Source organism: Lepisma saccharinum, chromosome 10 (genome assembly GCF_977018435.1).
Source record: "Lepisma saccharinum chromosome 10, izLepSacc3.1, whole genome shotgun sequence".
NCBI lineage: Eukaryota > Metazoa > Arthropoda > Insecta > Zygentoma > Lepismatidae > Lepisma > Lepisma saccharinum.
In genome coordinates, this window is record NC_139238.1 from 23,590,692 (window position 1) to 23,611,547 (window position 20,856).

Genomic DNA, 20,856 nt, shown 5'->3' on the forward strand with positions numbered 1-20,856 from the left:
ATGCCAAGAAGAATAGGGCAGAATTAGATGAATTGAAGCGCCATAACCTGGCCATGGAGAAACAAGGCAAAGGTGTTAAGAGAGCCATGAATAAGTTTAAAAAAAACAAGAGCCGCTTACAAACCAAGATATTGAAGCTTTATCAAGCCACTGGGCATCAAAAATTTTAGAGGTGTGTACATGTCTGATTCTTTGCCAGAGCAACCACTCAACAAAGAGTGTGGCATTGTTAATTTGGATAAGTACAAAAATCAGGGCACTCACTGGATCTGTTATCTTAAATATTTAAAAGATGATGCATTTGTGTTTGATTCATTTGGAGGTATTCCACCTGAAAATTTAATAAAATATTTAAAATCACCTAATCTTTATTACAATAATGCCCGTGTTCAAAATTTCAAAGATGTTAATTGTGGACATTTGTGTTTATCTGTTCTCAGATATATGTCTCAAATAAATAAACCATCAATTGAAGATTTTCAAAAAGCCTTGTGGTATCTGAAACATCATGGGGGTATTCCATCTCACCAGCCAAAATTCAATATTGAAACTCAAATTACATGATGACATAGTGTATCCCAAAACAATAGCTCTCAGAGCATTTTATGGCATGTACTTGATCCCTAATATTACACACCACAACAACAAAATTGGAGTTGGGGATCAAAAAATTGTCATCACTCCAGGGCAATATAATCTATCCACTGTAAATGCTCAATTACCCAGAGGTGTAGTGTTAAGTCAAAATTCTGTCACTCACAGAGTAGAGATTGTGTCTGCTACAGAAACAGTGGATCTGGGTACTATAGGAGAGCTGTTAGGCTTTGAGAACAACACAAAACTTGAACCAGCCATCAAACACACTGCTATTAATATACCTAAATTCTTAGCCATAGAAACTCTGAATATTCACTGTAATGTAGCTGAGGGTATGATCGCCAAATCAAATGGTATAGGCACTCACAAACAAACTGGCATCATTGCAACATTTAAACCTAATTCTGAATTTATGGAGCCAATCATCTACACTCCATCCCCAACATTATATTTTCCTGTGTGCCATAATAGAATAGATAATATTGAATTGATGGTCACTAATGAAAAAGAAGAATTAGTTGATTTTGCTGGAGCCACAACAACTGCTATCATAGAAATTAATATTTAAATAAAAATACATACAAGATAAAAAAAATGGAAAATATTGAGAGTTATGAGCTACAAACATTTCCCCCAAACAGGAGGACATTTGCAAATTTAAATCAACCCAACACAGAAATGGAGGTTGATCTTGATGTAGGGGATGGCTTTATACACCCTCACAGAGCAGATCTATACATCAAATTTGATGTTGTAAAGCTCGATGGAACAGATTATCCGGCAAATTCAAATATAAGATTGGTGGACAATTTTGTACCTCATCTGTTCTCTGAAATTGAGATCAGAAAGCATGGTGTTGTTATAAACAGAATAGATTATCCCGGCATTACCTCCACAGCTTTGGCCACACTAAAATTATCCAAAACCGAGGCTTCTTACTACAAAATAGGTGGATTTGAGGCTGGTGGTAAAATATTATCTAAAAACCACACAGTGCTGTTCCCTATGCGCCTGTTGCCAGGATTCTTCTCAGATTACAAAGATATTATGTGGAAGGGTGGTTTAAGAATCACATTTAGAAGAGCTGCAAATGATAATAATGCTTTGATGAGGTACAGCACATTAAACTCTACAGGGGAAGCTCTGCCCAATACCCTACCTGATGAGGGCAAGTGCATTATTCAGACTATGGAGTTAAGAATCCCAGTTGTTGAATATGAGGCCAGTTATGCTCTTAAATACAAAGCTGATATAATAAAAAATCCACAGATTCCTCTACAATTTTATACATATCAATGTGTACAGAAGCCCGCATCTGGTACCTATTATGAGTTTGATGCTACAAATTCATTCTCCAGTATACAATATGACATGCCGGATTTTGTGGTGGTATTGTTTCAGACTGGAAGACACAATAATCAGGAAAAAAATTCAAGTAAATTTGATAACTGCAACATCAAGAACATATATCTTAAAAATGGCAGAAATGAGGTATTTCCTAGAGAAAATTATAATTTAGACATGTCCAAGGATGATTTCCTCAAATTATATGAGGCATTTACGGCATTCAAAAGGGTCACTACTGGCAATACTGACATGTATTACACACCAGATGAATTCAAAGCACAGAGACCCATGTTTGTCATCAACACTTCAAAAAGGAAACAAGTTGTGGTTAATGACAGGACAAACATTAAAATTATCTGTGAATTCCACGATACACTCCCTGATGACACTATATGTAGTGTTATTCTCATAGGTGAAAAATCATATGTTTATGATGTAAGAAATGAGAGAGTCACGGAGCAATTCTAGAGATCCGATTCAAACACAGAGGCCCTTTGGATATAAAACAACACTTTACCGTCAGAAAATATATTACCTACCCATTTTATAGCACCTCTGCTCGTGGCAGAAAAGCTTTTATATATATTACCTACCCCCAAATAACACAGCACATCTGCCAAAAAGCCTAAATAAAGAAATATTGCAATTATTCTGTTGCGACAAGACCAAACCAGTTTGCATGACAATATCCGAGAAGGCAATACTAGGAATTTCCTCAATATGATAGATGGTAAGTAATTTTCCTGAAAAGAGCATAGTGTAGATAAGAATTTCTCTTTGAGTTCCATGACAAATGACATGTAATTTCCCTCGGAAAAGGCACAGTGTAGGTAATGTCAACAGATATAATCTCCCAGGCATTTACTAATGATGATGAATGATATGTTATTTCTCTCTGAAAAGACACAATATAGATTATATCTGCTGGCATACAACTCCCGGGCATGCAATAATTTATTGCTGGCCGAAACATGGGACTGATCAAAAGATTATAAAAACATGGAAGCAATAAATTATTGCATGCCCGCCTCTCTCCCATTGTATTGATCAGGCAATTTTTGCCTGCATAACAGCAGTTAATAGCTGAGCTGATATGCACAACACTCCACTAAGTTCTAAGACCCAATACCTATGAGCTGTATATCAATTCAAGATTTTGACAGAAAAAACACACTATAAACAATAAAATCATATGGGAACTTGGCACTGTTTTAAGTATAGGCAAATCAATCTAAGGGGAGCTCTTCTTTTCTGAAAAATGCCCGAGGGCATTTTTACAAAATCCTTGGGTTAGGCAGGGTGCTACACTAGAGCAAAAAACTCATATGAACATGTTGAGCAAGTTTTAAGTGTAGCAAATCTGCATGAGAAGAGCTCTTCTTTTCTGAAAAATCCCCTTCGGGAATTTTTCCAAAATCCTTGGGTTAGGCAGAGTTCCACACTAGAGCAAAAAACTCATATGGGCATGTTGAGCAAGTTTTAAGTATAGCCAAATCTGCATGAGAGGGGCTCTTCCTTTCTGAAAAATTCTGTCCTTATCCTATATACTTTCCCACTACTCTGGATTTTCCACGTTTACAATCAAAATAATGTAAATGTGAAATATTCCTGAAATTTATTTGAAAAGGAAACGCGTTTTTGACATTCGTGACGAAGTAGTTATCACAATTCGTTAGAATGCGAGGGCCCCGGGTTCGAATTTGGCATGAGCTTGCGTGTTCTTCATCGTCGTAAGTAGATGAAAATGGAAGAAAGCAACACTAAATAACGAAAAGGAAAAAAACGCAATAATAATAAGCGAGACAGAAATAGTGCTGTTGCAATTGTTGAAAATGAATGCAAAAATAATCTTTCGGAAATAGTGTTATCCTAGTCCAGGAGAAGGCTTGAAGAATATATAAACTTCTTCCCCACCCACTTTGGCAAACATAATCGTAAAGTCGGCACTGAATATGCGATGGGAAAAATAATAGAAATCCTAAAGGAAGAAGAGTTTATGTCACAGCCAGGGGGGGCACATGAGAGGAGGTGCCCCCTCCCACATTAGTCATCCAGGCTATTAAAAATAAGTCAATGGTTGTCCTCTCATTTAACTTTAACAGTAAATGGAATTCTTGTAGATTCCAGAATAATGACTATTGATTCCACACTATTATCGGTCGTTTTCTTATTATTTTTACATGTCACCCCTTCTCACCCCACCTCTAGGGGTGCCAGGGGTGTCTTGGAGTTGAACGACATTGGGAGTGTCACTATTCATCTTAGCGACCCCGAAAACTATGAATTCCACACTAATATCGGCCGTTTTACATGTCACATCCTTCGCACACCAACCCCTAGGGGGTGCCAGGGGTGTCTTGTAGTTGAACGGCATTGGGAGTGTCACTATTCATCTTAGCGACCCTGAAAACTATGGATTCCACACTAATATCGGTCGTTTTTGATTCTTTATAAATATCACCCCCTTCCCACCCACGACCCTAGGGGTACCAGGGGTGTCTTACCCCCACAGTTTTTTTTTCCAGAGTGTAGTTCATATGTGTACTAAGTTTGGTTTGGTCATCGTTAATGTCACCAATTAGCTTAGCGACTCCAAAAACTATGGATTCGAACCTAATCTTGGTAATTTTTGACATTTTAATTTTCACCCCCTCTCAACCCCCATCCCGGTAGGTGATGAACTTGGAGTTGAACGGCATTAGGAGTGTCGCTATTCATCTTAGAGACCCCGAAAACTATGGATTCCACACTAATATCGGTCGTTTTCGATTATTTTTACAAGTCATCCCCCCTCACCTCCAGGGCTGTCTTACCCCCACAATATTTCTTTCGAGATTTCAAGTGATACGCGTACCAAGTTTGGTTGAAATCGCTCCAGGCGTTCGAGAGTTATGCCGGAACAAACATAAACACACACACACACACACACATACATCCATTTTTATATATTAGATTAATATCTTTATGGTTAACGAACCTTATTTATTGTCACTATACAGTGAACAAATATTTTAAGGTTTTACCCACTTTCGGGAATAATATTTTGTGTTGTCTTCCAGTTTTAACTTTTGTTGGCATAATATCCTGCATTACTTTTACGAGACGGGACGAGATGAGACGGGACGAGACAGACCAGTTTTGGAACCCAATCGCCGCCACTGTTGATCATTGATAGTGTGTAATTTATTTGCAAGATAATTTGCGGTACGTTCGACAAGTACTACCCATAACAGAGTTACTTTTTAAGAAAATGTACTAACTGTTACTTTTTGTAAAATGAGTAACTGGAACTGTTATACTTTTAAAAACTAACTTTACGAATCAAAGCCGCCCGCAGGTTTTTTTCTCAGGGAGGCTGCAGTGATCAAGGTGGGGAAACGTAGGGTGATGCTCCCCCAAAGTTAAGAAAATTCTCTAAGCATCCCCACCACTAGGATAATTTGCATAGGCATCCCCCATCCAGTGCATTTTCTCCACTCTGCCGCCCACTTTTCCCCAAACTGGGCAAAGGATAATGCTATGAATTTTCACTTCGAGCACTAGAGGGCAGGCAGAGTAAGATTTCATATCTTGCTCTTCAGTCACAAAAACTCATATTTTACATTTTAATGTTCTTATTGTTTTACTAGTCATAAAATTGAAATTGAATTGGAAAAAAGTGCAGGCCTTGTTTTCAAGTTCAGACTTGGAGTCTACTACTTAAATTTGGAAACTGGATTCGACTTGCTTCCTTTCCATAAACATCTATAACTTTGCTGATGAACCGGTCTACGTACACAGTGTGTTTTAAATGTCCTGCAGGATTCTAAAAACCTATAACTTTTAAAGTAATACTTTTATTACAACAAAATATTGTTTGTTACACAGAGGAAACTTTAAAATTAATGTTGGATGTTGTTTGGTTCATCGCCAAGATCTCCAGCTGGGCACCATTCACGTCCAAACACTCTTACAATCTTCGTTTGAATCCGAGAATTGCGTTCTGACGGTGCTCGTCCGGAATGTCGTGAATCGCATCACGTATCATGAGCTTCAGGTGGTCAAGATCTGTCGCTTTCTGTGCATACACCTGGGTCTTGACATGTTCCCACAGCCAGTAATCGCAAGGCTCAAGGTCTGGTTACCTTGCGGGCCAAGTTGTGGGTACAGCGCCTTGAATAACGTAGTGTAGTTCTGCGCTCTCTGGCTGGTTCCACTCGAAAATGATCCGCTAGAGGCGCTGGTGTTGGACCCGGTGCGTGGTATTCGTCTGCTTAAAATGGACGTAAATGGAGTTTTCGCTGCAACGTCTGAATCTTTTACACGAAGCATTTCTATGAATGTGATAATTGCTATGATATTTGGTACAGTGGTCGCGAAGATATTAACGAACATTCTAGACAGTCGACCACGTCCTGTTATCGTCATATTTTCGTTAATAATACGGGAGAAAAAATTCGCGTGGAATGCTCTTGGCAACAAATGCTTGTGTATGAATTAGGTTCATTATTATTATCATCATCATCATTTCTTGAAAGATATACACACTGAAACATTTGTATTTTTGATATTTACTGTCTCTTTTCTTCCGCTTTAAACTAATCGCGGCTATGATGATAATGATGATTGCATGAAACGACAAGGGGAACTCCACAAAACTTTCTTAGTGCCATCGACATGAGTGTAAGGCAACTTTCAAACCAATGGGACAAGCGACACGGGATGTTCACACTGTTACACTAGTGACACACACTTCCAGACTGTAAAATAGCATTCATTGCACATGAGGGTCCAAACAGCAAACGACACGTTCATATGGCGTATTCGCGTGCTACTTGTTACTTCGGTCGGAAAGCTCCTTAAAGGAAGGGTGCTCAGACCGAAGCGACGCGCTACAGGGGGAGTTCCCAACTAAGTGACAAGCGACATGGTGCCTTCAGTCTATTAGCAAGCGTTGCTTGCGAACAACAGATAGGCGACACGATAAACCGCACATTACAACAACAGATCTAGGCGACACGATAAGCCACACGTGTCGCTTTGTCGCTTCTGCGTCGCTCGAACTGGGCCATTTCCTCAATAGCTTGCAACATGTTGCCGTGGTTTGTTGTTCACGCATACGCGATGCAATGAGTGTCTTGCTTTAGTGAGATTGCGCACCAAAGCGACAAGCGGCACGCGACACTTATCGCTTGAGGATTTCACCAACCGAACGCTGGCCTGTGCTTCCCGTATGCTGCTACGATGTGAAATGTTGCTCTTGATTGGCTCCTTTCCAAGCAACATGTGTCGCTTCGGTATGAAAGTTGACTTGGACCGAATGACCCGTGTCGCTTTGGTCTAAAATCTCCTTGAGGAAACGGTGCAGTCAGAGCTTGTGTCCCTACGGTTCGAAAGGCTGCATTGATTTCCGACTGCTCGCTTTCAAGCGACACTTGTGGTTTGTCGCCTCGGTATGAAATATCTCTCAGGATACTATTTATATTCTAATAACACAGAAAAATAAACTCTAATACACAGTCCAAGACCTGACGTCCGGAATCACATTGTGATGTTTCTTCTTGTGTTACGCACGCATGCTATTTATTTATTAATTTTATTTTACTTTTCTTTCCAAATTAATGCCATTTCGTGACTGCAAATCACTCCACAAATATAACTGTTTCCATCAATTCACGTAGGGGAGACCGGGGCACTTTGTCACAATTTTCACATTTTATTTTTTTGTGGCTCTCACGTAAGGCCGAAAATTATAATTTTTTACATGCAAATACTTAGTTATCTTGTGCACAACATATGTTCCTTTGTAAAATGGAACTCATCCTGAACTGGACTTATTAACTCTTCTTCATGATCAATACAGTTGTGACAATGTCCCCATATACGGGGTAAGTTGTCACAATATCTGGGGCAAGTTGTCACATGCTATTCTAGTGGCAGTTTCATTAAATAGGTATATATTATTAATGCAACTCATAGAAAAAGACTGGAAATGTTACTAGCACTAAATACTTAGCAGGTAAAAGAGACTTAAAAGCTAATTAAATTAAAAGGTAAATTATGCTAGTTAAACAGGAAATAAAGTAGGTAGGCCTGTATATTATCTTCATCCCAAAAGATACATATATTGTTACATCAATCTTTGTAGGTAAACCAGAACTTCATGAAAACAAGACTAGCTTACAGAGTAGCTAATGAATCAAAACTACAAACTTAAAGGTTACAGAAAACTGTTTCAGTAAGAACATTTACAAAAGATAGGGCCTACACTTCCCAAACACGAAATTTGCCAGTGGCATTCAACTTTCTTGTGATTTTAGAGTTAATAAATTGCAAAAGTATTCCTATTTATATGTCCGAAGCTTGTTTTAGGTATGATACTAATAAGTTTTCCTCATGTTCCGCAAATACTCTGTTACATGTTGAGTAATCCAATGTGAATGAGCATTGCCCGGACTGTAGTTCACTCAGTGGCGAAGCGTGGAGTTCCTAGCAGGGTAGGCACAGAAGTGCGATAATTTCCATTAGTTACTTAAATCTGTAAAAAGAAAAGGGGGGGGGGGGCTATGTCATGGAGAGTGGTTCAATGTCTCTCCAGACCGCTTCTTTACTTGTCAGTGGCGTGACGTTTTCAAAAGTGTTGTTACCGGCCATCAGTACGATAATTATGTCTAAATAAATAAATAAATAAATAGACGTTCTCCTCCCACTCACCAGATGTCATCGATTTAGATTTTTGTTCAGTTCTGGTTTTTTATTTGTTTGTATTTTTTCAAACCCTGATTTATGCACACACCTCCAGAAAGAACTACCAATCATGAGACATCGTGAAAATCCAACGAATAGTGCTCGAGCCCTGTTGTCAATTCTTCATCACTTTTTTCTAAATTTATTTATTTATTTTGCAATTGAGGTGAAAAGGGCTAGAAGAACCCCATAATTTTCGGGTCAATCTGACGTTTGTGCCGTGAGCAGACGACAGAATTCCGCACTTTCAGCGACTGTCAGTTTGGTATGTTATATTGCTGCCAACTTAGTTTTTTTAGCAAGACTTCCTTGCACTGAGGAAAACCTGTTGTCTAACTAAAGGAATGGTCGTAGTTAATTCCAGTCTTGGCTTTCTAGATAAATGAATTTCTGACACCTGTATGTGCAAGTAAACATAATTTAAATTTTGAATATTTTCGTCTCATTTGTTCTGATCTATGCTAATCGTGACGATGAGAATGTATGGAGAATGAATTAAAGATGATCAGGAAACATTGACATGACCACAATTAGGTCACCTGGCTTCGTAACGTGTTAGGATGACGACTACGGGGCTTTCAAGAAAAAAACATAAGTAAAGGTGACCTCTCTCATTCAGTGTGTATACTTCGCATCCTAGTTTGTTCTACCCCTTGTGTTAGTAGACACCTTTAAGTGATAATAGAACATAGGATCTTTGTTTGGGACCAGGCAACACGACAGGTTACTATGTAACATATAAACAGGTTATAATAAATTTAGTTGCTTGAGAGAATAGAATTTCAATTTTAGGCGCAATTTAGCTCTTTTCTGCCAATCCAATGTGACAACACTGGCCTGTTCCGCCAGACCTGAAACAGACATGGCCCGCGCAATAACCCCATAACCCTCTTTGTCCTAAACCCAAAAAAGTCTTCCCTTGCATTGTACTCTCCTTGACCGCCCTCTTCTCTTGTTATCCCTTCAGGGTAAACGAAACTGCCTACCTCTTCGCTTGTGTCGGCTGCATAAAAAATATATGCTTGTAATATTTATTCAACGACAGTGTTAACGCATTAAATAACGTTTCAACAACTTTGAATTTTTTAAAATATTTTACTGTCACTTGCCACTGCTACTTGCAAAAGAAAATATAGTTGAAAACATTTTAGAAATGATTGTTATAAGAAGGAAACATGAAACATTTAGCTTATTTTGAAAGAGTTGAACGGACGTGTTTTCGCGCAGCTCCTGAGTGGAGTGAGTGTAACGGGATGGGAAACAGTGTTGTGCAGTGGCGCCTGGCTATAGGCGCGTGGAGCGGGAGGTGGAGGCCCCAATCGGGGCAATCGAGAGGGCAGCTCCCCGCTAAAGAAGTGCGTTTGCTTTTTGTGGCCATGATTACTCTGGTGTTATTAGTGTTGAGTGGCTTGGAAGAGAATCCTGGCCCCTGCACCATCGAGGACGTCATGGCAAAACTTGACTCCATGGACGAAAAACTTAACTCGGTGACCAAAGACACGGCCATGTTGAAGGGTGAAATATCCAAACTCACAAAGGAACTGAATGACACGAGACAAGAAAATGACAGGCTTAAGCAACAAGTGCTAATGAACGAGGACGCTATAGATAGATTGGAAAGTCAATCAAGAAGAAATAACCTCGTTTTCTACAACATAAGGGAGGAACGTGAGGAGACATGGGCCAGAACAGAAGACTTGGTAAGGGAGTTTTTATCAACGGAAATGGGAATCGATACTGATGATTTCGACATTGACAGAGCGCATCGTCTCGGCAGGCCAAACGGACGGACCCGGCCAATAATTGTAAAATTGGCATTTTATAAAAGGAGGGAGGAAATTTTATCGAACAGTTATAGAGCCAAGAATACATCAGTCTATATCCAAGAAGACTACACGCGCCGAACGCGGATGGTACGTTCAGAACTCAAACCGTACCTTATAGAAGCAAAGGCTCGCGGTCAACATGCTAAATTGCAATATAACAAGCTACTCATAAATGGAAAACCATTTACTTTGGAAGAATTGAAATCCAACAACGTCCCGTCAAAACCACTTCCAGCAAGTTCCAGAGACGCACAAGTAAATTTGGCAACAACTTCGAACAAAGGACCCCGATCGTCTCCAGGAAAGAAGGAAGTCGTCGACCTCGGCGGTAACAGCAGGACTCCCCCCACCCCTTCACACAGTGGACAATCGCCAGCGTCTGGAACTGCATCTGATAGAACGTGGACGTCCAAAACCCCCAGGCCATGAGTTTCGGAAGGTGCGTGCAGTTTCTATGGAGGGATGAAGACGAAGCCCGAATCTCGGAAGCAAGTTGGAAATCCCCACCCCCTCCCAAATCCCACCCCTCCCCCAAATGACGTGGTAGCAGTGACAGCAACGGAGGAAGAATGTCAGCCCGGGGGCAACTCCCACAAACATAAACACGTAAGTTCTCAGACTAAAATATTTAGCATAGTGTACCAAAATGTTCGCGGGTTGCGTACCAAAATGCAAGTGGTCTCTCAGAACATATTATCTAACAATTACAGCATCGTAGCAATTACAGAGACTTGGCTTAATGAAAACCATCTAAGCACGGAACTTTTTGATGATCGCTATAACGTGTTCCGATCTGACAGGAACGCGACTGACTCTGGGAAAAATCTGGGTGGGGGTACTCTTCTGGCAATTCATAACAAATACGCAGCGACGCTCGTAGGCAAATTTAACGACGACCCTAACGTCGACTCATTGCTTGTGAAAATTGTAATTCATGGACTGCCTACCTTATACATCTGTATTGTGTACTTTACTCCATGCTGTAACGACAAGTCTTACAACTAACTTATTTTATAATTTTCTTGAAAGGCATTGTAGACCCACACATAACATTCTCCTCATAGGGGATTTCAATATCCCTTGCATAACAAGCAACGAATACAACCTCGTTAACGCCACTCCTGTATGTCGCGATTTATACAATCATATGTGCTTTTTTCAATTACGTAGCGTAAATAACATTCAAAATGGTAACGGCAAAACTCTCGATCTTGTGCTAAGTAACGTTTTTGGCATGCAGTTGACACGAGAAACTCAGCCACTCGTGCCTGAGGATAAGCATCATCCTTGTCTCGTAATCGAAATAAAGCACAGAAAAAGGACACAGAGTAACCATCCACCAAACAACCTCTCGTACAATTTCAAAAAAGCTGACTTTAACAAACTATACAACAAACTATCGGTCGTTAACTGGGATACACTAAAACTCTGTGATAACGTAAACGAAATGACAGATATGTTTTACAACATAATATACGAAGCATTTGACGCGTGCATCCCCTTGAGACGCATAACCCCTCCTAAATATCCATGCTGGTTTACCGCCAATATAATTAAAAAAATAAAAGCAAAGGCTCACCACCACCAAAAATTGAAGCAAAACGTAGGTAACCCAGTTCACCATGCCAACAAATTTAAAGAACTCAGAAAAGCAATCAAAAAAGAAATATCAGCCGCCCATAATAATTACTTGTTCGACATCGAAAGCAATATTCAAAGTGACCCGTCACTTTTCTGGTCGTACATAAATCGCAACAGGCAAAACAAACAGTTTCCAGTTTCTTCAAACAATGAACCCATATTAAACCTGAATACCGTCGTTGATGAATTTGCGAAATACTTTCAATCTGTGTACGCAAACAATACGGCAAAGTATAACCTCGAGATCATGGCGGGGCACACAGAGTGCAAAACGCTAGATTCACTCAACATTCAGATGATAAGTATGTCTGAAATTGAAGCAGCTGTAAAAAAATTAAAGCCAAAGAAGTCGGCGGGGCCAGACAAAATTCCACCCTACATATTCAAAGGATGTGTAGACATTCTAAAAATTCCACTCTTTGTTATCTACAATGCGATATTATCTTCCACGCAGTTTCCCGAAAGGTGGAAAGTTACTGCTGTATGTCCAGTACCGAAATCCTCGGAGAACAGAAACATACAAAACCATCGTCCTATAGCTCTTTTATCTGCCCCTGCTAAAATATTTGAGCAAATCTTATATTGCCACATATATAACCATGTCAAAGAAACTTTTTCTGAATACCAGCATGGCTTTCTGCCCAACTGCTCAATAGAAACAAACCTTGGCGAGAAACTGCATTATATAAGCACGGTGTTAGATGATGGGGGGCAGGTGGATGTAATATACACTGATTTTTCCAAAGCCTTTGACACTGTAAATCATGATGTACTACTGAGTAAATTGGGCACTTTCAACTTTTCCCTTCCCCTCAGGAAACTTATGGCGTCATATTTAATGAATAGAAAACAATATGTCTCGTATAAAGGCCACACATCCAGCGAATTTCTAGTACGTTCCGGAGTACCTCAAGGGTCCAACATAGGACCTCTTCTCTTTCTTCTATTAATCAACGACTTACCAGAACATTTGATTAATTCTAGAAAACTGTTATTTGCAGACGACCTGAAATTCTTTCAAAGAATAAAAAATATTGAAGACTGTGTGTGTCTACAACAAGACATAAATAGGTTGAGTGCGTGGTGCTTGCGCGACGGTCTTTCTCTTAATGCAGCAAAATGCTATTCCGTTACTTATTCTAAACAAAGAACGATCTTATATTTTCAATATAAACTTAATAATACCAATCTAAAAAAATCTGAAACAGCAAAGGACCTAGGAATATATTTTGACTCCAAGCTAACTTTCACTCACCATATTAACAAAGTAATAGGCAACGCTTACAAACTTATCGGGTTCATTATTAGAATGGGCAGAGACTTTCGAGACACCCAAACACTTAAGGTATTATATTACTCATTAGTGCGTTCCAAACTCGAATTCGGGTCTGTTGTATGGAACACTGACAGTATAGTACAGACTACAAAAATAGAGCGAGTACAATCAAAGATGTTACGTTATATGAAGTATAAACTTGAAGGTACTTATCCCAAATTTGATTCGTACAGTAATCTAATAGAGGAGCTCCGAATGCACAGGCTTGACGATCGAAGGACAGTCCGCGACCTGCTGCTGCTCTGGAAAATATTTAATGGAAAACTTCGCTCTCCTCATTGGATCTCACAATTTAAATTACGCGTTCCTAACAATAAGACGCGACCCAATCATCAAACCTGTTTTGTGAATAGAGCGCGAACAAACATTGTCAAGAAATCCCCTATCTGGAGAATGAGTATTCTCTACAATGCCTTAGAAAAGCGTAACAAAAAAATTGATTTGTTCTCTATGCCATATATACAATTTAAAAACTGTGGAATGAATACAATATCAAATAACAGCCACTGAAGCATGTATGAAAACCTGTATCTCTGAACTCTCTAACTGGGCGCCAGCCTGTTGAGTTCATTATTGAAAATAAAAAATAAAATAAAATAAATAAAAATAAGACCAAAAGTGGGTCCTACCTTACTGATGATTACATCTTCACTCAATTAAGAACTCTTGTTGTTCTTGCATTTCAGTCCAGCACTTCTTGCATAAATCTGATCGCTGCACACGACACGAATCAAAAACAAAGCTCGACCATCACGAACCTCGCGCGCCGAGCCAAGCTCCCTTCTAGCGTCGTGAGCAGGAGGCAAGTTTTCACAGAGGGGGAACGAGCCAGGAAATCCCCGTTCACGATAAGAATAAATTATTCTATTCCCAGTGAAAGTAAAACTACTTTGTACATATAAGGCGTAACTATCATTTTAATTTACGTAATTTGGTATGAAGACTTACTTTACAAATATAAGTTCTTTGGACTTTCTGTTTACGCTACGGTGTTGGGTGAATCGACAAGACCATCAGCAACGAAGTCAGAACTACAGTACTCCGTAATTTTCAATTTCACTTACACTTGTCGATGAAAGGAAGGAAAACCTAAGTTTCGTACAAAATATGGAGAATGTGCAATGAAATAGAAGTCTCTCTGCACGAACACAGGCTAATGTTTATTAAAAATGCTGGTACACCACAAATTTCCAACCCTGGCGGAAATGCAGTGTTGCTGATATTCTGTTCGTCCTAATGGGTAACACCGAGAGGCCGGTCTCAGGAGCACGTTATAAGCATACGGACAGTACTCGTAAGATTAGACTTCCCGCATATACGACCGTAGGACGGAATGTGAAGAGAAGAGGCCCCAGCAAATGTGCCTCACTCCGTGGAAAGTTCGTATACTGGACAGGGTTGGAATTTTTTTGTAATTATCATAAATGAAAATTCCAAAGTTTTCCATTGCATTACATATGTTTTGACGAAATAAGTAAATACACCTTTAAAAGAGTAATGGCGTGGGTAGGCCCGGCCTCCTGGCCTCATAGGACGCTTCGCCACTGAGTTCACTATCTGTAACACGTGCACAAAATCTCGCCAATGTTCTGTAGTGGACATGAAATTCTTTGGCAGCTTTACGTATTGATACGGTGTTGTCGTTTCTTTTCACGGCTCTTGCTGCAGCCAGTAGGTCTCCCATGGGCGGGGCATTCCTCTCAGTCTTTCTCTTGTATGTTCTCACCATCTGCGAAGCAACAGAGCCACTTATTAAAAGAGAAATACACCACTTGTATCACGACTAACCCACAGTGGGGCACATTGTCACAGTGACAACATGCCCCGTTTTGTTTGTGACAACTTGCCCCACGCGTCGTAGTTCCTCTTTTTTAAAAATATCTGTACCAAGCAATAAGATTAAGCGCATTCAGAGTACCACATTATGAAGCTCTATTTCTAACCTACATAACACACACGAAGATACTTACCGCTCACGCTTTCACGAACACACAGTAGGAAAATTCCAGGACTCAAAAAATTTATACTGAAGCACTGAAAACAGACAAAGCTCAACTGACTCAGCCACGTGTTTCCTGCACACCTCTAAACGAGTACAGTTGGAAGTGATATCTAGTGGGTAAAAGAGAAAGCAGCACCAGCTCGCTGACGTTTAGGCTTTTCTCAAAATTGCTATTGTGACAACGTGCCCCTTGTGACAATGTGCCCCTGTCTCCCCTACTGCCTTTCAAGACAAACAAATCTACATAATATATTCAAAAAACTAACTAAGCCGCATTACTTTCATAAGAAAATTAGCACCTACATTGATCGCACTGCCATCTATGTTTCTCATCCGTCTGGGGAACCAGTTTCTTGGGTCGTTTTCCACACTACGTTATTCAAGGCGCTGTATTGTAGGCAGTGGCGTAGCATGGACATTTCGGGTGGGAACGCCAAGTCCGAAGGAAGGGTCGGCCCTTTCTTGCTTAATAATTTACTTATGGTATTAGTCGCCACAGGCATTGTTTATTTGCCTGAAGTCAGCTGGGTTTTCAATAAAACATCATCCATGCATGTTTTAGCTAGAAAATTAGATGCCTCACTATGCCACAAATGTTTTGAACTCTGGTGTTTTATACCCTTTTTTATACCTTTCTGCATGACGCAAGTCATTAAAAACCTACCTGAATCACAAGCGCCTCTGCACAACAGTAGACGTCATTGTTGTGGATGATCCAACTACTGATTGATTTGGTTGATTTTACTTCGCTTTTCTACCACTTTTGGTTAATTGCGAATATGAATATGAGTGATGATATTGATGAAGGGACACTGACAAAGAACACCCGTGCTAACGCCGGGATTCGAACCAGGGACCTCTGTCGTCTTGGCGCACTGTGCAAAGCACTCTGACACGGAGGTGGGTGGATAATCCAAAGTAGTTGTATTGATACTATTATAAACTCAAGAAAGTATGAACCCCCCTCAAGCAGATTTGGCTATACTTAAAACAAGCTCAACATGCCCATATGAGCTTTTTGCTCAAGTGTGGAACCCCGTCTAATCCAAGATTTTTGTAAAAATGCCCTCAAATATTTCCTGAGAAAGTATGAACCCCCCCTCAAGCAGATTTGGCCATACTTACAAAAATTGCATCAGCCGGATTTTTGTCCATAAACTTGTCAAAAATTGATATTTTTTGGCTATACCTGAAATTAAGCTAAAACCCATACCTACATATACATATTTACTTCAGGTTTAAGTTTAATTGGATGCCAGGTTCAATTTTTTTTATCTATATGCAGAGTCCCTCTAGAATGGCAATGACCTTGTTATGTATTGATTTTTGCTTCCCAAGTAATGAAGCTTGGCGTGCAAACAATTGCATCAGCCACTATTGTGAGAGTGGTTGAGAAGAACAGATGCGTTGTTACAGTGCTTCTCATACTTACAGGCCTGTTTGTTTTAATATCATATTTCTGGTATATTGAACAATATTTTGCCTGACATCCAGCTTGTTTATTGTAATCCATTCATATTTAGGGGGTCAGGCTTATATCTGTCCCAGCCTGTTATATAAAAATCAATACATAATAAGGTTATTGCTATTCTAGACATGCATGTCCGTGCAGGTATTTGTACTAGGTCAGTGTGAATGAATATTTATTCTTTTTTTCCACTTGTAGGCTATTGGCTTTACAACCTGTCATAAGATAAGCATAGAGTTTTTGATTTGGACCCCAAGAAATTTTATATAAATACCAAAGCTAAAAAATATTAACACACATACACATACACATACACACACACACACACACACACACACACAAAATATACAAAGCACAGTGCTGAACCCAGCTGATATTTTTTATCCAGCATAGAGTTTTGATTTGAAACCCAGGAAATTGTATATAATAAACAACAACAAAAATGCCAAGTCAAAAATATTGTAATCAATGCAATAAGAATATATCCAGCCCTAATTGGGCCAAGCACCAAAAGATTTGTAACCCGGACAAATACAGAACCCCCACAAAAATATGCCCCAAATGCCATAGAAAATATAACATGCAATACTTCACATATAAACATAAAGATACTTGCTCTACACAGTTATCAACATTGCCCCCTCAACCATCTACATCTGGTCTGAAAAGGAAACATGAAGCACCTGTTAATGCTAGAGCAGCAAAGCAGCCACGCTATGTACCCATCCATAGCAGTTTTAATGCCCAATTAAGAGATTATCGGTTTGTATCAGAGCCAAGATGTGGTATTAAGAATTTTTTGAACAATATAAATCCTGATCTGCAGGCAATTCTAAATGCACAAAATGGGTCTTATAAGCTGTCCCTCAAATTGTTTGCACAATATAAGAAGCCAAATGGCACAAAATTTACACAGCCCCACATAACAGAAACTGTATCGGTATACTCAAATGCAAATTCAGACAAAATAATAAGCAGTTTAATAGATCAATTGAATATTAAACACTCTGAATTTGCAGCAAAAGAGTCAGGATGGAGCCTATGCGGTTCTCCACACAAGTTATATGTTAATATTTCTGAATTCAGCCCATTACAAGGATCTACATATTTGCCATTACCTGCCAATATTAAAAACAAAAGAGCCGTGGTTAATATTGAAAATACCGACCAGAAATGCTTTTTGTGGTGTATATTAGCTGCTTTGTTTCCAGTTTCAAGGAATCCTGAGAGAATAACTTATTACAAACAACATGAAAATGATTTTGATGAGGCAATGGAGGGTTTAGAATATCCAATGTCTGTTCAGAATATTGATAAATTTGAAAAAAGGGCCAAGCATATCAATGGCAAACAATTATCTATTAATGTATTTATTTGTTCCACTGGCAATTGCTTGATAGAACCTCTCAGAATCAGTACACTTGATGATGAATCTGCTATTCCGATTGATCTGCTCTTAATTGAAAAGGATGGCACATATCATTACACTCTGATACACAGTCTTGAAGCTTTGGTGAGAACACAACTAGACAAATCCAATACAATATTCAAGTTGTGCAGAAGATGCTTAACTGTATTTGATGGTCAAAAAATGGTGAATGGGGTTCGGGAAAAAAATGCAGAAATTGCAAAAAATAAGTTAATTGAGCATCTGAAATACTGTAAAAATCATAAACCTGTTCATATGGTGATGCCCAATCCAAGTGAAAACTGCAAATTCAAAAAGTTTGAAGCCTTGTCGGAACACCCAGCATATATTGTCTGTGATTTTGAATCAAACCTCAAACCTCTTGCATTTTGCAATCCAGATCCTGAAGAATCTTCAATTACACCATACCAGCTACATGAACCTTCCAGTTTTTGTTATATAGTTATACGGGATGGTGTAGCTAGTGAGCCACACTTATACCTGGGACCAGATGCCATCAAAGAATTTGCACATAGAATAGAAAATGAGTGCCGTGACATAGCATCTAACATCTTATTAAAATCAAAACCCATGTTGCCTTTAACAGAGAAACAGATTGAAGATTTCAACAATGCAGAAAAATGCCCGGTATGTGATTCTGAATTTTCAGATATAAATATCAAGGTGAAACACCATTCTCATACAGATGGTAAATTCAAAATGGCCCTGTGTAATAGCTGTAATATTAAGATCAAGAGACCAAGATTTGTCCCCATATTTTGCCATGGAGCATCCAATTATGATTTCCATCATCTGATCAGATACGAGGGGTTTGACAAGCAGAATTTAAACATTTTAGCTGAAAATGATGAAAAATATATATCTATTAGCAAGATAATTAAAGTTAATGGTGTTCCTATTCACATAAGATTTCTTTATTCTTACAGAATTTTATCTGCTAGCCTGGCTACACTGGCCACTCAATTATCTGATGATCAATTCAAAATCACAAGTGCCTTGTTTCCAAATCAGGACCTGAAATTAATTAGGCGGAAGGGTGTATATCCATATGACTATGTTACAGATTTTTCTAAATTTGATGAGTGTTCTCTGCCACCACAAGAAGAGTTTTACAGCAAAATCAGAGGATCTGGAATCACTGATGAAGATTATCACCATGCCCAGTTGATGTGGAACAATTTAAATTGCCAGACATTTGGTGATTATCACATGGCATATTTGAAACTTGATGTCACCCTCTTAGCTGATATATTGCAGGCATTCAGAAAATCTTCTATGCAAAATTATAAACTGGATCCAATATATTTTTTCAGTGTTTCGGGCCTAGCATGGGCCGCAATGTTTTTCAACACCAAAAAGCCATTGGATCAGATCCAAGATCAAGATACGTATCTGTTTATGGAGAAATGTATAAGAGGAGGGATGGTGCAATGTTCCCAGAGATATGCCAGAGCAAATAACAAATATATGCCTGATTATGATCCAGCACGGCCATCAAATTATATAGTGTATGTAGATGCAAACAGCCTCTATGGTCATGCCATGATGCAAAAACTGCCATATGCAGGGCTTGAGTGGGTTGAAGATTTCAATATTGAAGATCTTCAGGACTTTGATGACAGTAATTATGGCCTATTCTTAGAGGTTGATCTGACAATTCCTGATGATTTGCACAATAAATTTTCTGATCTGCCCCCAATTCCCGAGGTTCAGTGCTCACCTGGCTCTAAACAGAAGAAGCTCATGATGACTCTGGAGCCGAAACAAGGCTATGTCATATATTACAAAAACCTCCAGTTCCTGATGAAACATGGTGTCCAAGTGACCAAAGTTGGCAAAGTTTTGAGGTTCAGGCACTCAGAATGGTTGAAACCATACATTGATACAAACACAGAGCTTCGAACATCTGCAAACAGCCAATTTGATAAGGGCTTGTTTAAATTGATGGTTAATTCTGTGTATGGCAAAACTATTGAAAATGTCAGAAAACATACCGATGTTAAAATAATTACTGACCCCAGCCTGAGCAAAAAATTGGTTGCAAAGCCTAATTTCAATTATAGAAGAATTTATGATGAGCACATGGCACTTTTCAACATGAAAAAAACAAAGATCAAATTTGATAAACCTATTTATGTAGGGGCTGCGATATTGGAATTGGCCAAATTACATATGTTAACATTGTATTATGATGTGTTGAAACCTTTTTATGGTAATAATATAAAATTGATGTATATGGACACGGATAGTTTTATTCTTGATATTAAAACAGAAGATGTTTATCAAGATATGTCACAGCCTGAATTGTTTCAATACTTTGATACCAGTGAACATACAATAATTAAACACCACAACAAAAAGGTGCCTGGCAAGTTAAAAGATGAGACACTTGGTGATGTTATTGTGAAATTTGCTGGGTTAAGTGCCAAGATGTATACTTTTAAAACATGTAGTGGCGCTGTTGCCAAAAAGGCCAAGGGCATT